We start from the raw sequence: 20,544 nt of genomic DNA, 5'->3' as shown, positions 1-20,544 counted from the left end.
TAAAACTCACAGTAGTTTTCACAAACGAATAGTTGGAATATGATGATTAGTTTCTGCTTGGGAAATTGAAATAGATCAGGTTTGTGCTTATAAGATACCTCTTGTCAATGTGTTCTTGGGGGCAAGGTTCCGATGGAAGGGATTTTTTTTTTTAACCAAATAGTAATTCATGTAAGTTTCAGACAAGGAAATTGAAATCAACAGAATGCCTGAAATCAAAGGAAAGGATGAGAAAAATTGGACCAAGTGTCCAAATGGAAGTTGGGTGATCAAGAAAAGTTTTCAAGTCAAGAAAATTACGGACTAGAGCCTGAAAGTGAAAGTGAAGTCGCTCAGTCATGTCCAACTCTTTGCAACCCCATGGACTGTAGCCCACCAGCCTCCTCAATCCATGGGATTTTCCTGGCAAGAATACTGTAGAGGGTTGCCATTTCCTTCTCCAGGGGATCTTCCTGACCCAGGGATTGAGCCCAGGTCTCCTGCATTGCGGCAGACTCTTTACCATCTGAGCCACAAGGGAAGCCCTTCAGTTCAGTTCAGTTCAGTTCAGGGAAGCCCTAAATAAGGTCAAATCTGGGTTCAAGACAGTTTAACTCTTAGTCTGTATACTCTGTGTTAATTTCCTATTGTAACAAATAACTGCACATGGAGTTGTTTAAAACCACGGGAACCTATTAAGTTCTGGAGGTCAGAAGTTCAAAATGGGCCTCACTGTGTCAGCAAGGCTGTGATCCTTTCAAGGGGTGAGTCCATTTTCTTATTTTTTTTAAAGTTTTTAGAGGCTTTGAAATTCCTTGGATCTGGGCCACTTCCATTTTCAAAGCCAGTAGTGCTCTTTTGACTCTTCCTCAAAGTAGAGCACTATTACTCTTACCAACTGCCTTCCTCTCTCTCTCATAACGACCCTTGTGATAACAGTATACTCACCTGGATAATATAGGATAAATCTTTCCATCACATGCCAGCTGATTAGCGGCCTTAACTACTCTAGTTTGTCCTGAAATATTAATTACTGTTTCTATTTAACAACATGTGTCTACAGGTTCTGAGGATTATGGTATGGACATCTGTGGAGTCATTATTCTGCCTACCATAGACATTGAGCCTTTTTCTCTCATTGCTGGCAGGGTAGACAAGCTTAAAATAGTCTGGACATATGGACTGAATATGTGTTGTTGTTGTTCAGTCACTAAGTCATTTCTGGCTTTTGTGACCCCATTAACTACAGCATGACAGGCGTCCCTGTCCTTCACTGTTTTCTGGAGTTTGCTCACTCATGTTCATTGAGTCAGTGATGCCATCCAACCATCTCATCCTCTGTCATCCCCTTCTACCCCTGCCCTCAATCTTTCCCAGAATCAGGGTCTTTTCCAATGAGCTGGCCCTTTGCATCAAGTGGCCAAAGTATTGGAGCTTCAGCGTCAGTCCTTCCAGTGAATATTCAGGGTTGATTTCCTTTAGGGTTGACTGGTTTGATATCTTTGCTGTTCAAGGGACTCTCAAGAGTCCTTTCCAGCACCATAGTTTAAAAGTATATGTGTAACCTTGCAAAATTCATATGCTGAAATCCTAACTGCCAATGTAATGGTATTAGGATGTGGGACCTTTTTCTAAAAGAGACCCAAGAGAGAGCTCTAATTCATTTCTCACCATGTAAGGAGGGCAGAGTTAGAGGACAGCAGTCTGAAACCTAGAAGAGGACCCTCTCCAGATCCTAACCATGGTAGCACCCTGATCTTGGACTTCCAGCATCCAAAATTATGAGAAAGGAAAGTCTATTGTTTATAAGCTACCCAGAAAAGGAAATGGCAACCCACTCCAGTACTCTTGCTTGGAAAATTCCATGGACAGAGCAGCGTGATAGGCTACAGTCCATGGGGTTGCAAAGAGTCAGGCCTGACTGAGCAATTTCACTTTCACTTCCCTTTTTCATATGGTATTTCACTAAAGTAGCCAAAATGACTGAGACAGATTGTAGAAGTACAAACAGGTTGGACCAAATAAACATACAATTCTGTGGTTACCTCTGGTTTATATAACTTAAAATCTAATTCTCTGCACAATGATAACAACTGGAGTTAAGGAAAGACTGGGTTGGGATCACTTTCCTTGTTGTGAGTTGTTTAAATAGCAAGCACAAACTTTTTGTGATTCTCTTTCATTCTTTTGAATACGAAGCATTTTTTCAACAGTTCTTCATACTATATTGATATCTTGGACTTATCTGTTTCCCTTGAAGCCAAAGAGAATAAGAATTATGTCTTTGCTTATAATTTACTTATTTAACTATTCAAATTGAGAGACTGTGCCATTTCTTGTGTTGGCATTTAGAACCTCAACTCTGATTTTGCTAATATATATTTACTCAGGTCACTGTGACATTCATAAAGTTCTAATAGCTAAGAAGTCTTATCAAGTAAGATTCTTGTCAAGTAATAGACAATTGACCAAAAATTATCTCAGAGCTCATGGACATCCTGTATTTTTAATGGTTTTCAAACTTACTTCTACAACAGAATTATCTGGGGAGCTTTAAGAAATAATAAAATGGAGTTCACACCAACCAATTAAGTTAAAATCCCTGGAGATGAGGCCTAAGTGTTAGTATTTGAAAGCTCCCCAGGTATTCTGAATGTGCAGCCACAGTTAAGAACTTCGCTGTCTAGTTTTTTTTTGTCCCTATTTTTTATTCTTCTCTTGTCTGCCTTTCTTCCCCTGTACTCTGGGTATGGCTGAAAGATTACCTTTTCCATGTAATAGAGGGAGTTAATTGGAAGCCTCTGTTTTTATTGAAGCTGCCAGGCTATATTTCCTATAGAAAACCAAACTGGCTTATTCCTGACAGCAACTGCTTTACCTGTTTCTCTGAATCAATAGATAAATAAAGGTACAAACATATTCAAACAGATAACAGTAAAGGTTTCTCCACAGGCACCAAGAAGTTTTAAGTTACTCAAGTGTTCTATATTTATAGATGATAATGTTTTTAAAAAGAGATACTGAGTTATGATTACCATAAACCTCTGGCAAGTTTGTCAAAAGTATACGTTCAATTTGAGTCATTTGCATTTATCTCTTTATCACTTGAAACCAGCCATATTTAAACTACTTGGAACTGACTTCATAACAGTTTACTATTGTGTACAATGTTTGAATATGAATAATGCTAAAGGCACCATGAGATGTCACAGAAATTAAATACCTCTTGTGTCATGGCACCTCTGAATGCTATTTTACTTGCAGGGCTTTGTGTTTCACAAATATCTGGTAGTTTTTGTGCAGTGACATTATAGTATTTTATTACAGACAGTTCTGAATAGCATCTTATTACAGGCTTGGAAGAAAAGGAAGTTAATTTATTTGCCTCATATGCGTGTAGTCAACAATGTAATTGTGCTTTTTCATGCCAATAGATTTTTGCCCTTCTTTGTATGTTAATGGATTTGGTCATTTTAAAAATATACATTTTGAATACATGTATATGTATGGCTGAGTCCCTTCACTGTTCACCTGAAACTATCATTAATTGGTTATACCTCAATTGAAAATAAAAAGTTCAACATATAAATATACATTGAATATATTACTATACAGAGTTAAACATTATATACAAGGCTTCCTCCTTTAAGGCTTATTGCTGCTGCTGCTGCTGCTGCTGCTGCTAAGTCGCTTCAGTTGTGGCTGATTCTGTGCGACCCCATAGACGGCAGCCCACCAGGCTCCCCCGTCCCTGGGATTCTCCAGGCAAGAACACTGGTTGCCATTTCCTTCTCCAATGCATGAAAGTGAAAAGTGAAAGTGAAGTCGCTCAGTCAAGTCTGACTCTTAGCGACCCCATGGACTGCAGCCTACCAGGCTCCTCTGTCCATGGGATTTTCCAGGCAAGAGGACTGGAGTGGGGTGCCATAGCCTTCTCTGAAGGCTTATTGAATCTCCTGCTAATGGATAATTTCTCTCTATTTTTGTAATAGTGTTCCCAGAGTGAGAGCTTGGGCTGCATATATATGACAGATTTGTCTAGGTCTAGCTTGTCCTGAATGCTCACTGTATCAGCCAACTGAGAGCTAATTTACATGTTAACTATGAGTCTGAAGTACATGTGGACCTCCATGACTAAGACATCAAAGCTACAGTGAAAGAATTGTCTCTCCTTCATTGTAATGTCCTCAGAGGGGAATGGAGTCATCTTGAGGAAAGAGAGGGTTGAGGTGTATTATGGTAGGTGGAGAAACCAAGGTCTAATATATCTAATACATCCCATTCTAAGACACTGAGATTGTCTCCCAACCCCCACATTGGTGTCAAAGCAAAAATTGCACTGATAAATTTAGATAAGCAAGGAAAACTATTCCTGACTTTTGCGACAGGGGCAAGAGACTAAACTTAACTACACTGAAACAAAAGGTGAAGGGTTTGTGATCACTTAGTGATAGACTTCAGTAAGTGTTAGTTGCTAGTTGTGTCTGACTCTCTGCGACCCCATGGACTGTAGCCCACCAGGCTCCTCTATCCATGGAATTCTCTAGGCAAGGATACTGGAGTGGGTAGCCATTCCCTTTTCCAAGGGATCTTCCTTGACCCAGGGATCAAATCCAGGCAGATTCTTTACTATCTGAGCCACCAGAGAAGCCCTTTCTAGTACCAAAGTGAGCTAATAGAAAAGTACTGATGGGCATTGGGGAATAGGTTGATCAGTGAGATGTTGAACACATTGAGTTTTCTGGGTTTGCAAATATTTCTCTCTGCTATTACACCATCTGTGTTTGTTAATTGGCAGTCATCAAAGTTAGGCTCCCATTTCCCCATAGAGACTAGAAGACTGGGATGCCATATATTTCAATGTTTGCCTTTCAAAGACATGTTTCCCAAGTCCTTGAGAAAGACATTTCCTGGGTTGTAAAACTGGCAAGTCTAGGAGAAGAATTACATACATTTCAAAGCAGCAGAAAAAGAATTCACAATTTCAAATTCTCTAAAGTAGATGCACTAAGAAAAGGGAGGTCAGGGGCTTATAGTCAGGAAGGAATCTGTTTAAGTTTTAGTCAGGCTGAGGGCAATGTTAGTCCATCTTTGCCACAGGACAAGTGATGAAGTCTCAAGGACAGGTGACCTCAATAAAGACTGATTCAAATAAAAAGTTATGCTGTGAAATCTTCTGTAATAAAACAAAGACACAGGACAGAGCTAAAGGAGAAAGGGACATTTCTCAATGTCATGTTTGCCCTGTAATCATTGAGGCAGAAAGAAGAAAATCTCTGTCAGGTCTGGTGAAGAGCAAGAGTCCAGGAAAGATCAAAAGGAAGTTATGGCAGAGCTGATGCCAGGCACCTATTGGGGGAGTAGCTGGAAGGTTTAGTTCTCCATTTGGTTAGAGTGACAACCGTGGTGACAAGTCTAGAAAAACCACTGGAAGTAATGGAGGATGGCAACTACTTCTCATGGACACATGTGAGCACACCATGAATTGCTGTGGATCAAAGGAAGGTATTTGGAAATCTTTAGGGTTTTAGTGACATTGTTGAGAGAGGTGATGCTAGGAAGTTTCCTTATTTTTCTTTTTCTGATTCTTTGGAATCATTCAGATTGGCGTAATTTTTGGAGCAGTATATTATGCTGAAAAATAAATATATACTATAAAAATAATATATACTATACTGACAGACAGTTTACTTAGAAATATTGTTCAAATAAAAATGCCTATTTCAGTTTTGCCACTTAAGTATAAGACCCCCTGGAGGAGGGAATGGCAACCCATCCAGTATCCTTGTTTGGAGAATCCCATGGAGAGAGGATCCTGGTGGGATACAGACCTTGGAGTTGCAAAGAGGTGGACATGACTGAAGGGATTGAGCATGCATGCACGCATGGAAACTTGAACAAATTAAATTCCCTGTGTTTAGTTTTATTTTTTGTGTGAAATAAAAACAAAGATAGTTATTGCTCATTGTTAGTGCAATAATTAAATGTATAAAAGCATAAAGCCCAGTACCTGGTACACGAAAAACCACCTGCAAATGTAAATTCCCTTTCTCTATTACAGTCCCATAAATGTACAGAGATGATGATGTATCAAACATATCCAATTATCTAATTACTCAAGAATTTAATTAATATAAAAAGCTTGCCCATAATATTTACTTTACTTAGATGGGATCTATACATAGAATGTTTAGAGACTTTTAGAAAGTTTAGAAAGCCTCCAAATTAAGATACCTGAACCTCTTGGCCTCAATTAGTTGTATAATTCAGATGAAAAAGGTAAAGTATTTTCTTCGCATAATGGCCTCAATTCTCTGATATATTTTGCATGTTTAGACATAACTAGTGAGTCAGGAAAACTGAATAAAATGACTGCAATTTGCAACTAGAGTATAACTAAATTAATTCTAGTAACAAATTTTGACAAGAGGAAATTTCATCATGCAATAAAGAGCTAATATATTTGCAAGAAATCTCTAACTTTTCTCACACTCACTGAAAGAATAAAGATACTATAGTGTATAAATTGAACATCACTAATTTTGTTATGTGTAACCTATAGAGCACATATAAAATTATGTAATCTAAATCCATGCTTTACAAAGATTTCATGACATTAAAATAACATTAATAAAAAGTTGTATTAAAAAGAGGTATAATTTTTATGCCTATCTGCAGGTATATATGTATGTGGTATTGTGAGATATGAACTGAATCTTACTGACTTTTTTGGATCTCTCTAAGTATTTGAATTTTCCCGTCCAAACCTGGCTTTGTATAGCACTTGTTTCAGTGTTAACTATTTTCATGAGTTTCTCTGGGTAATTGGTTTCATGTGATTATGCTTTCCCTGGCATCCATAGATACATCTTAAATACTGCTATCTCAAATTTTTTTATCACACAGATGCAGGAAGATTATAAAAAATGACTGTGTTGAATCCTTGTGCTTGAGCATTTCTTCTTTCAAAACTCTGTGTCCAAAAACCCATTTGCTTCTTTTGTGTCTACCAACCCTCTACCCTTGTGTTGTAGGCAGGAAGCTGTGATAATGTTAACTTACATGGCAAAAGGAACTTTGCAGATATAATTAAGGATAAGAACCTTGAGTTAGGGAGATTAGACTGGATTATTTAAGTGTATCCAATCTAATCATACATGTTTTTAAGGTAGAAAGCTTTTCTGGGCTGAAGTCAGAAAGAGCAATGACCACTGAAGAACGATCAGAGAGAAGAGGCATTTCTGGCTTTGGAGACAGAGGACAGGGATGTGGAAGATGGTGCTAAGGAATGCAGGCATCCTGAAGCTGAAAAAGGGAAGGGAACAGATTTTCTTTTAAAGCCTCCAGGAGAAAATGTAGACCAGCTGACATCTTGATTTCAGCCGATTGAGATGGTGTTCCTATTCTGACCTACAGAACTATAAAACAATGAGTTTGCATTAAGCCACTAAGTTTGTAGTGATTTTGAAAGCAGCAGTAGAAAACTTTACCCTTACACCCACACATACAATCGTGGTGCAAGCTGGTTGATAGGAATGGAATGTGGGGGGAGGCTTTAAATATTCTGCTTCATAATTCAAATTTAAGGGCTGCCACTTTGCTGCAGTTTCACTGAAAAGGCTAACTTGAACAGCTCTCAAGACCTATTCTGGGCACATCTTCCTTTCCCAGAACTATTCTTTGTACACAACATGCCTTGTAGTTTTGGGGTTGTTTGTAAAACCTTTCTGGTCATGCTACTGTCTTTACACCTTGGTAAGAATCTGCAGATCATGTGGTTAATACCACATGCTTATCCTGCTCACTCAACCTGTAATTTCTCATCACTGAACTCTTCTTAATTTAGCTGAGGGAAAGGAGATCTTAATTTGTTCCTGTTCTCTGTATTATTTCTGTTTATTGACTTTTGGGGCTATTTCCTCCAAATCAACCCTCCAACCTCTTCCGTTGTATATTAACTCCACAAAGACTGGGGGAAGGAGGTGTCTGTTACTGGTTTACTATAGAAGGGCATGTTTCTTTTCTTTCTTCTGTGATATGGATATTTGTTTGTTTCTCCCCCCACCAATTTATCTTCCCCATTCCTGTTACATGAGTCTTTCCTTTACAAGTTTACCATATAGAACTAAAGAATGAATTTAGGTACATGTACATATATACATGTGACCATATGTGTTTAATAATAATTTAGATATAAAATGATATTCAATTTCATATGGATATATGCAAAACAAATTTAAAATAAAGTAATTTGCATTAGTTAATTTTACTTTTGATTTTTCTCTGTAGGTATGCAATAGGTCTTGATACTGGTAGGATAATGAGTCTATAAACTGCTAACATTCTGAAGGTCTTTTGTTAGTTAAGGTACAGTTGTCACCTCCTACTGTTAATTACAACCTATATTCTGATCTCCAGTGTTTGCATTTAGTTTATATTAAGAGTGATGGGAAGATTCCTTTCCTTTAATCGACTAAAGTCTATGCTATCTTTTTTCCATTACATAATTCACTGAATAAATGTTTTATCTGAAAATTATTTGCCACACATCATTTAGAGAAAATGCAGACACAAATTTCTTATCCTAATGAAAATACAGTCAGAATAGCATAGTATGAAATGGAGTCAATGGTATGCTTATAGCCAGTCCTTGGGTTATTGAACATTTTTATGATCTAAAAAAATATCTGAGCTTCCCCAACCTCTACCATCTTCCACTCTGTTACAACCTATAGTATTTCTCTTCTATTTCTAACACATATTGTAAAATAAATAAATACTTATTACAGATAAACTCAAATGTTGGTTTAGAACAAAAACCAAATATTCTTGTAGCTTTTTCACTCCATGTGCTGTAGAATGAGCACCTCTTACCACTCAGGGCATTGGAAGGTGACTTGCAGAAGGTTGAATGCAGACACATTCTTATAGAAATTACTTTGGGGACAAAACTTGAAATATAAAGGGAAATTTGGAGCAAGCAAAAAGAAATTAGAGGAACTGTTGCAGAGAGCAGATGGTAGTCCAGGGGATTTTGTGACTTTTAACATAAATAATTCTATGAGGCAAGCATCCAAAGTAACCAAGCCCAGTTTCTTTTGAATTGCACTCCAGGAATGGAAAAATAAAGTAGCAATAATAGTCCATGTTAGAGACAATTCAGAAGCAGCTATTCTTTCTCATTCTTAGTTGATTAAAATATGAACATAGAATAGGAAAGGACAGAAAATTACCATTAAATTCTCTTCTTGTGGTACTTATGTTGTATTCTTTCCATCATAATTCCATGCCACCAGCTCTATTTAATAGCTTGCTATATTTTCCAGTTAAATAAATGGTGCCTTCTTGAGTGCTAACTACTCATGGCCATGTTCTGATGACTCTGGGGTGAATTTACCCACTTCAGTGAGCACAGTAATAAGCCAGACTCTCTATGCAATGTTCTAGTGGAATTAAGGTACCAAATGCATGGCATTCCAAATCTCTGGAAACAGCAAAGTGCAGTCAACCAAATGCCAGCCTCTAATTGAAAGATAACCTAAAAGAGTGAAAATTTGGGGGGATCATTTCACACATATGTGTACAAAATTACTCTGTGTGTGTATAAAATGTATATTTAAATATACATCTAAATATATGTGTGTTTGTAATGGCACAAGCCTTATAGTTGTCTGTTTTAGCTTTACTAAGGATTACAAGTAAAGGAGATAGACTAGGATTATTCCAATGTTGAAGTTTTGTTAGGTTTATGCAATAATGCATTTAAGATTTATGGAATATTTTCTTAGATGATCAAGAAAAAGTCTAGATCAACTTTGGAAGATAATCCAAGATGGATGTGGTATAACAGTAGAAAATGAGAAGAAAACTGCCTTAGAAATCAGTGATGTCCAAGTAAGATCAGGAGTGAAAGCAATAGGATAGACAAAGTACCAAAAGATTCAATAGTATCAAAGTCATTATGGGAGTTCAATAATTCAAAGATGGAACCACTTTAATTTATGACAAGAATGAATGACTAAACTGAAGAGGATTAGAAGATCATTAGCATTGAGGTCAAATAATGATCAGATCAATTTACTCATACGGCCTTTGAATCACTCAGAATTGTGACTGAATTGGTATGGACACATGGAATGAATTATGGCATGTAAATCCTCAAAGAATGTGGAGTGACCATGAGATTTGTAACTATCAAGGACAAGGAGGGCCCAGTATTTCTTCATGAAACTCCAAGAAACTGAGATTTGAATGAGGGCAGAATAATAATCATAGCTAGGATTTACTTTGCCAACAAAGGTCTGTCTAGTCAAGGCTATGGTTTTTCCAGTGGTCATGTATGGATGTGAGAGTTGGACTGTGAAGAAAGCTGACTGCGGAAAAATTGATGCTTTTGAACTGTGGTGTTGGAGAAGACTCTTGAGAGTCCCTTGGACTGCAAGGAGATCCAACTGGTCCATCCTAGAGGAGATCAATCCTGGGTGTTCATTGGAAGGACTGATGCTGAAGCTGAAACTCCAGTACTTTGGCCACCTCATGCAAAGAGTTAACTCATTGGAAAAGACCCTGATGCTGGGAGGGATTGGGGGCAGGAGGAGAAGGGGATGACAGAGGATGAGATGGCTGGATGGCATCACCGACTTGATGAACATGAGTTTGAGTGGACTCCAGGAGTTGGTGATGGACAGGGAGGCCTGGCATGCTGCGATTCATGGGGTTGCAAAGAGTCGGACATGACTGAGCGATTGAACTGAACTGAACTGAGAGTTGGAAAAAGAGGGGAATCCTATCTCATTTTCTGACTTGCATGTCCACGGAGAGTACAATCATGGTTGTTTCATTGGAGATATCTCCTGGAAAAATCAGGAAGAGCTTCATTTTAGTGAAGGTCAACAAGTGAATAAATTAGATGGATAATGATTCCACAGTGTGCAGAATAAAGGAGTACTAGCTCTGAGCAGTGTGGGGATGAGAAAACAGGAGAAGAGAGAGAGAGAGGATTGTGTTTTGGGAAGTTATTATAGTTAATAGAGTTGTAAAGAATTGGTTTATTGATAGTCTTGCTGTTTTAAACATATATCTCTGGAAAAGTGTTTTGGTGTTGATGAATACGAGACCACAGGTATTATCTGCAGCCTAGTGAATCACTGCTGGCAGCTAGCTCTGGACTGCAGGTGTAATAGGGCAGAGCTGGAACAAATCTTAGGTGGCTGGAGCCTTTGTAGGCTCTGAAGCTGTTGGAGTAACAGATGTCAAGTAGCCAGAGAGGCAGTAAGAAAAATACATTAATAACCCCAGGTGATGAGAGACCTCGTATATTTCATTATATGTATATATACTTCTCAAATACACAGGGCTGTATTTTTATCTATAAATTGCCATTGGATCACCTTATTACTTCATTAAATGTATATTTATACAACTTCACTTTAGCTATCTAATTTTCACAGTATAAAGATACAATATAGTCTGATGTCTCAGAGGGTGCATGTGGTGATTAACAAAAAAAACAAAAAAAAATGGAAAAGTGGTTTAATTGGATTACACCACTAGTGGTTTAATCCATATTACTTAAAAAACCTGATTTGCATGACCTTTTTTTTTTCTGTTGAATGGAGTAATCTGTTTTTTATTTTGCTTTTTATGTATAACCCAAGGACTTCTAAAATAGAATTAATACTCACTGCATAAGAAGTTTTACTGCCTCTTTCAAATGGGGAAATGACCTGCCCTGAATTTCTGAATAGGGTGTAGTGATAATTGGTAGAATGGTGTGGTGGCAGGTTTACCCAGCTGGTCACCTGCACAGAGAACAGCTTTCCTATTAAAGTGAATCCACCCATGAAGGACCTTTGGATATGCGGTTTCTGCAGAGTGGGCGCTCTGCTGATGCATTCTGCTCAAACCCCAAATGAAGAAACGCTTGGATTATTTTTGATTCAAAGCAAGCAAGGGGGTGATAAGCAACTGCCTGTTCAGTCGGAGCATATGCTTGCTGAGTTCTAATTCTCTTTTGCTTTGGGACCAGATGCTGCATCCTAGTAATTCCCAAACCTGGCTGATCTTCAGAATGATCTAAGAAGTTTTTAAAAACATCAGTATCCAGGCTTTCCACTCAGAAATTTTGATTTATTATATCTTGGCTAGGGTATAGAAATCTGCATCTGAATAAGCTCCAGTTAATTTAGGGTCAGGGATCAATGCTCTATGTCAATGGTTTATAACCTTTGGTGTGGGATTGGGGTGGATAGGAAAGTTCTGCATGTAATTCATGAACATCCCCCACTCCCAGGTCCTCTATCCCCGGATAAAAATCACTGCTTAAGACTGCTTATTAGATAGGTTTTTATCTCCCTAATAAACATATTTTGAGATGGGTTTGCCTGAAAGAAATATAAATGATTAAATGATAAATTGCTTGACTCTGATAAAATGCAGAACTGGGACTATTGCTTCCTTGGCCACATACACTCTCCTTAGGATAAGGACACTGCATACCTTCTGAGTTACTTCCTCTTAGGTCACATGTACTCTGCTTACAGTTTAATTTTCTTCATCAGAAAATGATTCTAAATACTTTTAGCTGGTCTCGATGCCTGATCTTACCCCAGAAGTAGAATATGTGTAAAAGTCAGAGACTGACAAATAGGGCTGCCTGAAAGGGCAACATTGAGGTATAAGAGGCCTGGAACTATGTTTAGAATGTTTTTTAATAAAGGTTTAGCTCAAGAAAACATCAAACCAAGAGAGAGAAGGTAAGTTGGCATATGCAGATAAAACATATGATCAAGGTCTTGGAGCAAAGATAAAGAGTAAATTGGCTGGGTTTCATTACAGTAACTGGTAATAGATATATCGAGGGTGAGAGAGTCAGTCAGTAAAGAATGACCCAGAAATGAACCTGGATATCACAAAGTGAGGACCCTTTTAAGAACTAATTCTCCTTGCATATTCAGCAGAATTAGTTTTACACACTGCTCAGTAAGATTTATTGGATGAAGCTGGGAGACTTGTGAATGACTGGACAGTGTATTACAGATACTGAAAAGCTCTGCCATGTACAATGAACATGTATTTTTACCATCTGTTCCTTTCCCTATAAAATGATCTCATATAAATATTAGGTATTCTCTACAATGGATATCTGTTTATTGATATTCATTTGTAATGGTATTCTGATATTCCTTGACAAATTACCCTCTCAAGAGAGATATTTATTCTCTAATGGTTACAGTAAGTGGACATGTTACTAGTTAGATCCAGTGAGTCTCAGTTTTGGGCCAATTGTTGGAATATTTATGAGGGATACTCATTCTTTCCACTGGAGCTTCTGGGTGGATTGGATAAAAGCCTGGGATGCCTGGTGGCCATCTTACTGTAAAACCAATACCTGCCAAAAGAAGAGCCATCATAAGGAAGAAAGAGCTAATCAGTTTAGTTCCTCAATCCAGCCATTCCTCAAGCTTCCGTAACCTGAACATTTTAGAGAAATGAGAAAATAACTCCTTTCTCTCTCTCAAATCAAGTTTGAATTGGGTTTTCTAGTGTATTCAAACATCATGGTGAATATTTCCTGAATAAGTAGCTATTTATTTGTTGAAAACTATGTTTGCTTATGGTCCAAATTTGGTGTGTAAGAAAATTAGCTTTTACAAGAATTTCTCATAATGATCCTTTTTTGAAAGAAGTGAATCTAAGTAAAGCCATTTACAACAGTTGTTGTGAGAGGTAGTGACAAATAAGCTTGAAATTTCCCAAGTAGTAGGAGAACAGAGGATAATAGTAAGAAGAGGGAGAGGGAAAGACAGAGAGTATCTTGGAATGAACTGATAGGAAAAAGCCAAAAACGTGCATAGATGATTGAAATCATGAGACTGAAGAGGTTACTTATTCTTCTACAATTTAATGACTATTTCTTTCAACTCTTTTTCTTGTACTTAGAGAAAAAGAAAGAGTAAGGGGTGTATGTAATATTCACTCAGTGGTAACTGGCTATCAGCTAAAAGAAACAAGTAGATGAGAAAGAGTGAAAATGTCTTGCTACTGACCGATAGCAGATTGTCAAAAATTGTTGAAGTAGCATGGAAACTTTTATTCATTTTATTGTTAGTTCAAGCTGGTAATAGTTGTTTTAATTTTTCTTCAGATGCTGGGGTAAACTCCATGGGATTACCAAGTGAGAAGATTTCTGGGCTAGTCTGAACTTGATGAGGCATTTGCACATGGCCAAGATAACAGTGGGAAGGAGAGACTGACTGGCAGATGATAAGGTATGTGGCTCAGTTAATCTCAATTAATCCATTCCTCATCCTACTTGAGCTGGAGCTAAGTTAATAACTTGTAGCCGAGGTCTCAGCTTGAGGCCATGTTGTGTTCATGTCTGGGCTTCAGACATATCTGTACAAGTCTGGAGAGTCAGTAAGAAGCGTAAAAGATTCTTATTGGTATGCAAGACTGATAGCCCTTTGGGGAGAAAATTCATCTTAAGATATGACTCTGAATTTTGTGGTTTGGGGAAGACGGGGAGTCAGTTCTGGTGAGGTCCCTACATCTATTCTTCACTCTCTGTCTATGGCTGCATATTAGAAAGATATAAGCATGTATATACAAACTAGAAGACCTGTTATACAAAATAATCAACAAAAGAGTGAGCTGCAAGCAGCACCACTTTACTATTATTAATATTTTTCTCGAGAAGTATAACACAAGCAGAAGGGAGACATTGACACCCACTTCACCAGAACCTATAGAACACCAGGCAGGTTCAGCGGTTATAAGGAGTACACTACTTCTGTGGCAGTGGCGGCTTGAAGGGGACACCAATGGCATCATTAACATGGCACAGAGTATGGCACTCAGCATTAGCACTGGTGTTTAACAAGAGTAACTTACTGCAAGAGCTATCTGCTCAGAGTCGAGGTGGTATTTAGTGGGTGTGGCTGAACCTAGAAGGAGATAAAGCAGTGTCCATCACAGGCACTCAAGCTGAAAAGGAAAGGCAGGACATGGAGGGCAGGGAGGTAATTTCCAGTAGATGGATTGGAACCCAGCTGGAACGGCATTAATGCTCACATTGTCAGAACAGGCAGGGAAGAGTGGATTCCAGTGATTTCGGTATTGCCAGAAGAATCAGCAATGCTCTGAGAATCTACATGGCAGGTGATTAGAAACTAAGATGTGACTTCCTGAAACCTGAGAGTGTTGGGGGTCATGCATTACAAAGTAAGAACAAGATCCTGTGAAAGACTATTTATGGCCAGAAACAGAAAAAATACACACACACACTAATATTTATAGAGCTAATTTTTTACCTGCTCCTAACTTGCACTCCTATCAAAAAGTAAATTTTAGTTTCCAAAAGTGTTAAAAGACACGGTCCTTCTCCCCTGTAAAAATTCAGAGCTGGTTTTAAAATCATTTAGATAACCAGTTGTCAGCAATACAGGTGTTAGGCTCCAGCAACAATGAAAAAAGCTGTTTCTTTCATTTCCTACTTTCCTAGAGCAATGAATTCACATAATGCCATTTTGACATTGTAGAGACAAGTCTATTAAAATATGAATTTATGGTTACTTTGTCTCTTATGTTGGTTCATTTAGCATAATAGTTGCAATTGACCTAAATAGCAGAAAGTACATTTTATTCTAAGTGTTTGAAATTAAAATAGATTGAATGATTTTCTTGTATATATCATTGCTGAAGTTTTTGTTACACTCTGAATTAATACAAATAGCAGTAATAACACAACTGGATGCACCTGGCATGTATTATTGGATTTATCCCAAGCTGCTTTTTCATAATTGGCCATTTCCATCCGTGTTACTGAAACGCAGTAATATTTGTAGTGTTTTAAAATCAGAATGTTTTAAAAATCAAACTTGTATAAATATAATTAATAAAAGAAGCAAGACGAGAGGCTATAGCAGCCTGTAAAATAAGAATTCACCACCTTTTAGAAGTGTGTTTTGGCAATATATAATAAAAGCCATAAAGTGTGAATAGACTTTGATCCAACATCCCCTTTTTAAGATTTATTCTAAAGATTAGAATAAAATATTAGAATAAATTTACCTAATCTTAATAAAAGATTGGGTAAATGTAAATTAGCTTTTTATATTTTTAATTTTTAATGTATTTTTTATATTTATAGCTTTGTGTATTTTTTAATTTTACAGTTAACTATACCTATAGAAAACCACACAAAATATGTACAGTGTATTCAGTTATTTTAAGTTACTAAAAACAGTAACCCTAGGGATTCCCCTTGTGTCCCATCTCAATTGCAACCCCTTCATTTCCATAAATAACCACTCTCCTGACATTTGTCTTTATTGGTTTTATCAGCAATGTGTTCATTTTAAAATTGTAGTGTTCACTTTCAGACACTACAATTCAGTCTTACCCATTCACACAGACAGAAAGAAATTTTACAAAGAAATTTTAATGTATTTTAAGTCTCTTATGATCAAGAAGCTTTCTTCTTGTGTCATATTTTTTTCTTTTCCTTAAAGACTTTAAAGGCATTTTGACATATAGAGTTATCTGTGTTTAATTTGTAGTTGCTTATTCTTGGTACACTTCCACTTGTTCTTCTGTCCTCTGTGTTTTCTGCAAACTGGCAGCTGGATCAGGAGGTTTGTTTAGATTCATGTCCAATCCTTTTGGCAAGTCTATCCAGAGTGCTCATTCCTGAAAATGTGCATAGGGTCAGAGAGTTTTGCATTTTATGATGCCTGCAATTGTAGATGATCACATTTGGATGGTAATTATTTGATATTATAAGCTAATCATATTCTATCAATTCTCTGAAAATTTATTAATTGGAAAGGCTTTTATTAAGTCTTGATTTACCTTATCTACTATTTGATAACCAAGTGATACTGTTCCCAGTATTCTAATCATAGGCATGATTATTTCCCTGTATTTACCAGTTTTTAAGGTAACCATATTATTACTATATTCTCCTTCATTTCTTTGTTTAGTCTTACTTCTAAAAAGAATAATCAATTTTTATGTTAATGTCTCTCTAGTCATTTTGATTATTTGAGGTTCTTTTTCTAGTAGATTTCTCAGGAAGATATGATAGGAAAAAATAATCTCACAGCTCTTGTATACTGATAACACTTTGTATCTTTTACAGAAAGCCAGTTTTGTTGCCTATAAATTCTTGGTTTGCATTTCCTTTGAGTTTATTAAATATGTTTTTACTCTTTTCTGATGTAAAACATCATATTAAAAAGTCAGATGGTAGTTTAATTTTCTGTCCTAATACATTATGTAATGTGTTTTCCTAGATGTCCAATAAATTTATTATTTGTTTTGTAAACCTAGAAATCTTATAATATTATCCATTGTTATTTATTGATTTATTAGAATATTGCTATTCACTGTACTGGGTTCACATTCTGAACCACATAGTATACTCATCAAGTCATTTTTTATTTTAGAGATTTTTCTGGAATTATAGTATTTAGTATTTGCTGTTTCTTTGTATTAAATTGGTTTTCTTCTTGAGGAACTCCTATTTAAAAAAAAATAATTTTATTTATTTATTTTTCCTGTGTTGGGTCTTGATTATTGTGTGGGCTTTTTTCTAGTCGTGACAAGTGGAAACTACTGTCTAGTTGTGGTATATGGGCTTCTCATTGCGGTGGGTTGGGAAGATCCTCTAGAGAAGGAAATGGCAACCCACTCCAGTATTCTTGCCTGGAAAATCCCATCGACAGAGGAACCTGATAGGCTACAGTCCATGGGGTTGCAAAGAGTCGGTCTGACTGAGTGACTTCACTTTCACTTTTTCTTTCACTTTTTCTTGTTGCAGAGCATGGGCTCTAGGGCAATTGGGCTTCAGTTGTTGCAGCTCCCAGGTCTAGAGCACAGGCTCAATATTTGTGGTGCACCAGGTGTTTGCTCCACAGCATATGGGATCCTCCCCGACCAGGGACTGAACCCATGTCCCCTGCACTGGCAGGCAGATTCTTTACCACTGAGTCACCAGGGAAACACCAAGGAGCTCCAATCTTAAATAATTGTTACTTTCTCTCAAAACATTTCTTTCTCTCTCTCTTTTTGGTTTAAAAGATGTCAGCCATGAAATTAAAAGATGCTTACTCCTTGGGAGAAAAGTTATGACCAACCTAGACAGCATGTTAAAAAGCAGAGATGTTACTTTGCCAACAAAGGTCTGTCTAGTCAAGGCTATGGTTTCTCCAATAGTCATGTATGGATGTGAGAGTTGGACTATAAAGAAAGCTGAGCACCGAAGAATTGATGCTTTTGAATTGTGGTGTTGGAGAAGACTCTTGAGGGTCCCTTGGACTGCAAGGAGATCCAACCAGTCCATCCTAAAGGAGATCAGTCCTGAATATTCAATGGAAGGACTGATTTGAAGCTGAGACTCTAATACTTTGGCCGTCTGATGCGAAGAACTGACTCATTTCAAAAGACCCTGATGCTGGGAATGATTGAAGGCAGGAGAGAAGGGGATGACAGAGGATGAGATGGTTGGATGGCATCACAACTCAATGGACATGAGTTTGAGTAAACCCCGGGAGTTGTTGATGGACAGGGAGGCCTGGTGTGCTGCAGTCCATGGGGTTGCAGAGTCAGACACAACTGAGATACTGAACTGAACTGATTCCATTTAACCTTAAATGTTTTTCCCTTTCACAGGGACATTTACTCAGTCCTACATTTCTTTTTGATTGAGGTCATTTTCTGAAAAAAAAAAAAAAATATATATATATATATATATATATATATGTGTGTGTGTGTGTGTGTGTGTGTATTTCTAATTCTATTCTGAATTCTGAATATTTCTGACATTATTCCAATTCTGATTTTTGTTCTTCCAACTTTTGTATTATTTTCTTAATGTCCTGAAAGAGGAGGTTCAGTATTTATCTTTTTCATAGTAATGTCTTTTATAGGTTGTAGGAATATTATTCTGCTGTTAGTTTTCCTTTTCCTTACATTAACTTTATGTAGGATTTGGCCTTGATACCATTTTTTGATTTTTGTGTGAATTTACTTTTCCTGAACATTACCCTGAGGTTCAGGATGATATTTTTAACTCTCCTTCTGTTGTTTTTGTATGTTGTTCCAAACAATGGCTATTTTGTCATTTTTCTGCTCAATTCTACTCCCATTATTTTCTCCTCTCTGTGAGCTTTCCTCTTAGGAGGCAACCCTGGAGTTTTGGACACCAAAGCAGTTCAAGTGCTATTTTTGGGTTATGGGATTCAAGTGCCTCATGTTTCAGTCTGTCTCTATCTGCCTTCATGTGTTGCTGTGAATTCACCTATTTGTTTTGTTTTTCCAATTAGTTATATCTATCACCATTATTATAATTATTTTCTGAGGTGCAGATTGTCCTTATTTTGACCAATAAAAGCCTCTTCAAGCCAGCTCTGTGACCTATTGACTTGACCTTACTAATCTTTGAGCACAGTTTTTCTTTTTTTTCCCCTCCCCTTGACAGACTTTCCAGGCTTACCTTGTACTTCACTACTTCAGACCTATGATCAACCATGTCTCTAAGGATCCCTGGGCTCCTTTTATACTGGGAAATGGTATATAAAATCTAAGATGTGGGATGTAGTTTTACTTATTGCTAATAAAACATCATTGCTTTCAAGCCTTTTCTGTGGACAGAGATAGAAAAAAATAAAATAAAAACATAAAATATATATTGATTATTTATATCATATATGTTATATGGTATATGTATAATGCTATATGTTTCCTAAGAATCATGAAATAATATAACTTTCCAATAAATAAAAGCTACAAGGTTCTTCCTTACCTTTTGCCATTCCATTTTTTTGCCTATCTTGTTTAAGAAAAAACCTTGATTCACACTAACTCTATTTTGAATAATAGCATATTGCAGAATATAAATAATCGGAAATAACTTAAGTGAGTGCTTGTCTTGTATGTATATAGAACTTCCCTAATGGAATAGGTTAAATTTTTTTTAAAAGACCCAAGGAAGAAAATGTTCTAATGGTATATGAATTAATGCTTATGGCTTAGGATAAATTTTATGTTGGCAGGAGCATCACGCATGACCTCACAAACATTTCAAACTACTTAGAAGTGAAAATAATGTGTCCTAGTTAAGTAATCCTGGAGGAAGAAATTGATGTTGCAGACATGTGAAATGCTCATATAAAAATTTCATGAAATGAATTAAAACATCTGTATTTCTGAATTAATATATTTATATCAATTATATAGGTAAATTAAGATATTTTATATTCTATAAGATTTCAAAAATATATGTACATGCATATGTTTATATATAGTTAACAATGCATTAAGCATTAATAGGTATATTACCCTATCATCCATATACTTTCAAGTTTATATATTCAAGTTAGTGAAATTAAAAGTTATTTGACTTTTGTTGGTGAAATGAAGATATAAGTAGTCACAAATATGATTTATTATTTTTATTGCCTATACTGGTTTTCTTTACTCTTCCTAAGCATTAAAAGTTTCTATGGCAGTAATCATGTCTTAATTATCTTCATCATCCTCACAACACCTGGATACAGTAAATAA

Source organism: Dama dama, chromosome 16 (assembly GCF_033118175.1).
Source record: "Dama dama isolate Ldn47 chromosome 16, ASM3311817v1, whole genome shotgun sequence".
NCBI classification, from domain to species: Eukaryota; Metazoa; Chordata; class Mammalia; order Artiodactyla; family Cervidae; genus Dama; species Dama dama.
This window is presented reverse-complemented; position numbering follows the sequence as displayed.